Here is a 7,107-nt window from a genome sequence, read left to right on the forward strand (position 1 = left end):
CAAAACCGCGAATTAAGCTTGTGAATAGCGCCTGAATCAGCTACCAAAGGAAAACTGAAGAATCTGCTGTAGGTAGCTGTCAGGTTTTCTTGAAAAACGAGGCATGATACTTCCTTTCTTTTTCGCTTCAATGACTCGTAATTTTCGGTTTCCTTCCCTTAATCAGCTTCCCAGCCTGGTCAAATTGTTACATTTGTGTCAAGTATATTGCCTTTTTCTATGAATGCAAGGTTTTTCTTTCCCCATTCTTGTTCGAGATCATTCTTCTTCCTCACCCAAACGTAAAAGAGAGAGAGAAAAACCATTTCTTTAGACCATTGAGGTGGTTGGTCTTGAGGACGAGTGGGTGGTGTCCTCATTCCAGGACTCCACTGGCCATGGCTGCTCGACGTACTTGCTGGACGAGAGCTTCTTGTCCCGCCAGGGTATCGCCGGTCAGCTGTACCTCCCACCGCTCAAATGTCGTGTTAGGCGTCTTTAAATGTTGAGGTTTGCCCCCGCACCCCCAACAGATTTGAAAGAGTGTAGGGCGTGTGTCGCCGCACCAGGGGCAGATGCCGCGATATGTTTGTGGGTATATTTTGCTGTAACTGTGTAGGTTTGGTAATGTGTTTGTTTGGATAAGTCTGAGGGCTATTGCCTCTTCAGTGTAGAGCTTTTTGTGAGGGGGAGGATAAATCCTGCGGTTGAGTCGCTGGATCTCGAGTCGGTCGCAGTAATTTGATGGCAGGGCATGAAGGCAAAGGGTGGGGATTAATGAGACGATTGGTTTTGCCCCGCTCGGTTGATTAGCGCTCGAGCTAAGGCGTTCGCCCGTTCGTTCCCCTCGAGTCCCGTGTGGCTCGGCGTCCACGTGATTTGATGGCATTCTTACAGCCTCGGGCCTACTGGTCAACCGATCCTTCGCTCACCCTTAATACCAGGCACTCTCTAGTAGCATGGTAACATATCTGTAGCAGTATTTTCGAGTGTACGTTGTCATGTGCACTGCTTCTCCTGAAATTGCTGAAGCGGCATCGGTATCTGTTTCGCATTAACCTTTGCAGCGTGTGCGATATAGCATTCGCATCCCATTTTGATGTGCTGAGGGGTTTCCGCACTTTTGCTGCAGTATACACATACCTGATCTTGTTGCTGTTACGTTTCCATTAGCCATGACAAAGTAGCAGACAAGTTCCCCGTAGAACGACGTTTATTCACACATGCTTATGGGCTCATGACTCGGTCGACAAAAAGACGCCGCTAGCAAGCGGCGCTCGGCTTTGAACCATATGCGGCACATGCGCACTTCGCAGAGTGCCTTTTAACAGCGGAGCTGTTTAAGCCGGACGTAATGTGTGCCGTCTGCCACTGCGTTGCCTAGCAACCACCTGGCGGAGCGTCGTGGCGTTATGCTCGGGAGAGAGAAAGAGCAAATCAGAGCAAAAGAGAGTGCGTGTGTCGCCGCGCGCTATGCTCGATAGAGAGAAAGAGAAAATGACAGCGAGAGAGAGAGAGAGAGCGAGAGAAACAAATTGTAGCAGCACCAACGAGGCAACACGCAGAGGTGCTGCCGACACCATCCGCGCTTCTCCGTTTTCCTGCATTAGCGCCGAATGCTCGCGGTGTCCATGACTGCCGTTTTTGCGTCCGCAAACATTACGAAAAAAATAAAAAATAAAATGGGGAAGCCCGCACCAACAGAGAGGTACAGCAGGCGTAAGTGCCAATAGTAAAATAAATGAAAAAAGGGATGCCACTGCATCCCAAAGAAATTTAAAAGAAAAGCAGCAGGCGCCTCCGGCGGCGGCTCGGCCGAGCTGCCACCAGCTGCGCGTTACTGCGCATGTGCCGTGACGACACCCCGGTGTGTAGTCTGCTGCGCGCCACCCGTACACTGTGGATAGCTTTTGCCCCACTTCCCCTACGTGTGCTCGGACTACAATTGTTTCGCGAGGCGTTCCCCTATACCACGGACCACGAGGCAATGCTTCGTATAACTTAGCATCCCTTCGTACAGCCAGGACCAACTAGGAACCGATCATCTCCGCTGTGTCTTTAGCCTTGCGCCACTAGTGCAAGCTACCCCGATTTTTTAAGATCAGTAGTGCACTATCAGATACAACAGTTGCAAATCCGGCATGTTTTTGTCCTTAGGGAACCAGTTCGAGCATAAAATAGAAAGGCGCTTCCCTTTTTGTTATCCTACACATTCTGCCTTCTACTGTCTTTCTTCTCAGTCTTGTAAATCTCCATGATCATTTTGTTTCCATTCTTTGCATCCAATTCGCTGTCTCTGTTTCCCTGACTTTCTTTCTGATGACTCTTAGTTGTCTAAATTACACTTTTAATTAGACAACCAGGAGTCATCAGAAAGAAATTGAGAGAAAGAGAATCATTACCCTGTATTTGGTTGCCAAATGTTTTCAGCCTTTCCTCCATTCTGTGCCCACGCTTTTCAGGTAGAGACATTTGTGCACTTTAGCCGCCCATTTATTTTGATCCATGTTCCTTAGTCTCGAAAATTTTGCTATGCGCTTCTCTGACTCAAAAGAGGCTCAAAAGCCCATGTCACCCTGCACTGCCACATTTGTGGTTTTACCGTGGGCTCTCAAAGTCAACTGGCCCAGCGATCTTTGATTAACATCCAACCTCGACAGCCGCTGCACTGCAGCGCTCCGAGCGGCAGCCACGGACATTCATTGCACGCGGTGCCACCTGGGAGGCCGCGGTCGGCATGCTAGCCAGTATATTGTAGTCACTATAGCTAGGATGTACTAGAATGGGGGAGTGGGTCCAGCGGACGCCTTAGCAAGCGCCGAGCGTGAAGCAAAGCACGCGGAAAATGTGGAGGCGCAGCCGTCGGCTTATTCTGAATCTCCGGCCGATAAACGTTGGCTGCGGCTTTTTGTTTCGACAGCTCTCATTGGCTGAGGCGAGCTCACGGGCTGAGTAGCTGTCGTCTGCTCGACTTACCGTCGTTGTTGCGTCGTTTGCGTTCTTCCCGCTGCTCTTTTTCCATTTTATTTACAATAGATCGGTGGGGAATAATCTCAGTGTTACCGCCACCAAGTATACGCCTGTCAAAGCTCCACGCAGCTGCGGTTGAGTACCCAACGCGACAAGCGTCCGGCCGGCGAGCGGGGCCGCTCATTCGGAAGAAGGTGACGGTGGCGCCACCTGGATTTTCAATATAAAGATGCCTCAGCAGAGAGCCCTTGTTGGCCCCACTCCCCCAATGTAGTACACTCTACTATAGCTATGCCTTTAGCGCGAGACTGCAATTTCTTTAAGGCGTCTTGAAAACGTTCATTACGTCTGCGGAAATCGACCCGGCAGTAGTTTCGTACGTAGCTATCTTGTTATATCTGGGAACAACCTCATTTGTTGGCATGATACTGACCGTTTATGATAGCGAGCACCCTAGTTTGTCGTGCAAAAAATGTCACCTGCATCGTTTCGAGGAGTTTTCTCAAGTTCGGTTGACGATATTGGTAACGGCCTGAGCTTACTTGCTCCCTGGCGTCGTGACACCCAACGTTTGTGCGGAACAAACTAACAACCGAGCCGTTACAGTCACCAATTTCGCTATTAATTGATGAAAATGTACGATAGATGTGGACAATGTTTAAGTTTCTGGTTTTAATGTTTACCGCCTCCAAAACAAGGGGTAAGGGGCGCCTGAAAAAAATTTGAGGGGCAAGTTCATAGAAGACGGAGACATCTTCCGAAGGTCTTGGGCTTTCCTGCATTTAATCACTTATGCCTTTGCGAAAGCTTCCGAAATAAAGAAAATTACTTTTTTTCTTCCCTTCAGTTGTGTCGACATCCTAACAATATTACTAGCATGCTATCACACCAACATAGAGCAGCAGCGCGAAATCATGCGCACTTACGATCCAATCTGCAAATTTCGCATGCTATGTTGACTTAACGTGCGTGATCGGGCACGCCTACGCCGAATTAGGTTATATGTCGCATATACTAAATGCTCCAAATTTAAAATAAACTGATAAGACGCACCACTGTGCCCTGCGGGCAACGTCCAGGAACAAATTGGCCACTCATTCTGAGCTTGTAAGTTATTTACATTAAAAAGAACAACCCTAAAGTCTTTAGTGAACATTCGGGAAATGATGTCCTCCCTTCAGCAGCGACGCATGCTTCACCCATGGTGTAACGCCGCCTGTGAATCTCGAGCAACGAGAATTTTGACCTTCCTCGGAGAAACTGGTCTGAGATATTGAGTTTTCTGAGCATTTGCGATGACGTGTTCCGTGTATCTGTGAGGTGCACTGTGAATACAATTTTATTTTGTCAATCTTCCCGGCTTTGCATGCTAGCTACCCCCCCCCCCCCTCCTCCGCTCCCCCGTGCCGCCAGTCAAAGCACTTCACGATTGATCAAAGACCCCCCCCCCCTCTTCCCCCCCCTCTCTCTCTCTCTTGATATTCAAGATAACAGAGTTGAGAGAACTAAGCTCCTTTGTTATGTATATCCCTTAATGTGTTCTCTTTATTTTTATTTTATGGTTTTTTTTTGTGCGACCCTCCGATTCATGGTTTATACCTTGTAGTAGGTTGAAGCCATAGTGAGTAGGATTAACCAACCAACAAACCTCAGCGTTGCTCGAGCGTGAATGAACGTGCGCTCGAGGCACGCGCAGAAGAAGAAAACGTCTGATCGCCTGGTCGCCTGCGTTGTCACTTGATTTCACCGGAATCCTCAGAAACTGGTCACGTTATGTCAACTTCGACGAAAAAAGACTACGAGGGCAGCCAGCGCGGCAACGCCGCTGCCGACTGGCCGACCGAGGAGAACGTGTCGCTCGCAGCCACCACTGCGACTGTTGTAACCGGCACAACCACGGAAGGCAGAACCAGTCCAGTAACCGGCGCAACCGCTGAAGGCAGAACCAGTCCAGTAACCGGCGCAACCACGGATGGCAGAACCAGTCCAGTGTCCAAGCTTGCAGCACCGGAGAAAAAGGCCGCTCGCGGTGGTCGTAAGAGTCGCCGCCACCCCAGCAAGAAGAGCAAAGCGCAGCCTACTACACATCTCGGTTCGCGCGCTTCCGCGCCAAGCACTGTGGAGCAGCAAGCGACGACCCAAGGCATCCCGGTTAGCTACCCTGCATTCTAGTCTGCGCGTGCCGCTGTGGTTTCGAACGTAATTGCGTTATTAACGGCATGGGTAACACACGGTACTTTGTACCGCGGCACTTGTGCTGCGTGAGGGTAAATGTAGGCTCCTCGACGTAGGCGGCCGCTACCCCGAGCTTTTCACCAGCCGTTGAGCAATATAAAGGGTCCAACAAGCGGAATGCAGAAAGCGCCCAATAGATATACATATATATAGCGTAGCACTTGATGTCGTCAGGCGCGCCTCGCTTGTGGACACTAGGCGCTCCTCCCATACAACACTGTGAAACCGAAGCGGTGTCCGAGCGATGACACCACAGCAGCATAAGATGATTAAAGTGTTATCCTGTTCTCAAGGAAATGACAAGGAAGTGTATGTAGTCGTGGCGCAAAAGCACCGCCTGAAGCGGAGCAGAAATGTGCACCGGAAAGGAGGGAACTAGGATCGCCTGTTCGTACGCGTTTTCAGTAACGTGTAGAGAAATGTGCCAATGTTTTTTTTTTCCTGTGCTTTGGTGTTATAACCTTCTCACAGTCCAAGAGAGCTGCCACAGCCGAGGTTCCTGCGATTTCCACAACTACCGAGACCGTCAAGGCCACGGCTTCTCCTGACCAGCAAATATCAAAGGAGCCTGCGCCCTCTCAAGGCAAGGCCGTGGCGTCGACTGCCCCTGCGGGCCCGAAAATCCCTGACAAGGACACAATGAAGGCTTTGAACGCGTTGCTCAACGTTCGCACCGAGCCACGCTCTTCTGTGGTGAGTGGCCTCACAGATGGTTCGCGTTGTCACTTTACGTCAAGATTATCGCATCGCTACCTTCTCTCGCAAAGTTTGCCATAAAGAACAAAGAGCAAAACACACTAATCCTGACTGAATTCATAATCGGAAAGCTGGGATAGCTTGGAATACATATTTAGCCCCGCTTTTTACAATCACAATATACGTTGCTCACTGCGCCGTTTGGACATAGCTTATCAACTCCGAGCCACGCTCTTCTGTAGTGAGTGGCCTCACAGATGGTTCGCGTTGTCACTTTACGTCAGATTATCGCATCGCTACCTTCTCTCGCAATTTTGCCATGTTAACTGTGAGCCGAATGTGCTACCGTTATAGGGGGTCAAGAGAGAGCAATTGGTAACCATTGGCCGGTGGCTTTACATTCTAGGTATATTGTCGGCTGTTGTGACGCAGCGCTAAGCGGGCCGAGTTAAATTTGCCTTAGCGATGAATGCTGCCCACGATTCTCCACAGCAATCGGAAAAGCACGAGGAACGTGTCACGACTGAGAATTCGCTTGGCCACCATGCACGCAGCATTCCAAGGTCCCCTGAACACCGCAGGAGCGTAAGTTAGAGTTCCTAGGTTGCTTCAACGTTTCTGACGCTCGCGCCGTAAACGCCTTAACAGCTGCGCTCTAAAAACAGCCAGCGTAGTGATGCCTTCGTCGTAATTTTCATCGCTTTCATTTAGTTGTGATCATTCTTCCTTGTTGTCGTACCGTCATCGCTCCGTCGTCCTTCACTGCGTCGCCATTTCGTCATCACGCCCGTCAACACCATTTCGTTGTCATACAATGGTCATATTATATCGTTCGTCATCCGTTATTGTGCACTCACCGTCATTCCGTCGTGCCATCCCTTTGTCATCACGTCGTCGCAATCAAGTCGTAGTCCCCATTCTTTTGTCGTCAAGCTATCGTCATTGCGTTACATCGTGCAGTCGTCGTCTATACTATTGACCCTTTTCGCGGAGCAGATTGTTTTAGAGAAACGAGATGGCGCTCACGGCGGCGCGCCGTACGTACGTCTCCTCAGCGACCGCGCACGAATACGGAACCATTACTGCTTGTAGCTTGCTTCGGTGCGATCAGCTGTCGAAATGCAAATAGTTTTCGCTAACACACTGTGCTCCAATCATGCTAGAGTGAATCATTTGGATTGAAGACGTGTGCAGTAGTTCGCTGCAAAAATAGTGACTGGCATGTTA

Source organism: Dermacentor silvarum, chromosome 7 (genome assembly GCF_013339745.2).
Source record: "Dermacentor silvarum isolate Dsil-2018 chromosome 7, BIME_Dsil_1.4, whole genome shotgun sequence".
Classification (NCBI taxonomy): Eukaryota; Metazoa; Arthropoda; class Arachnida; order Ixodida; family Ixodidae; genus Dermacentor; species Dermacentor silvarum.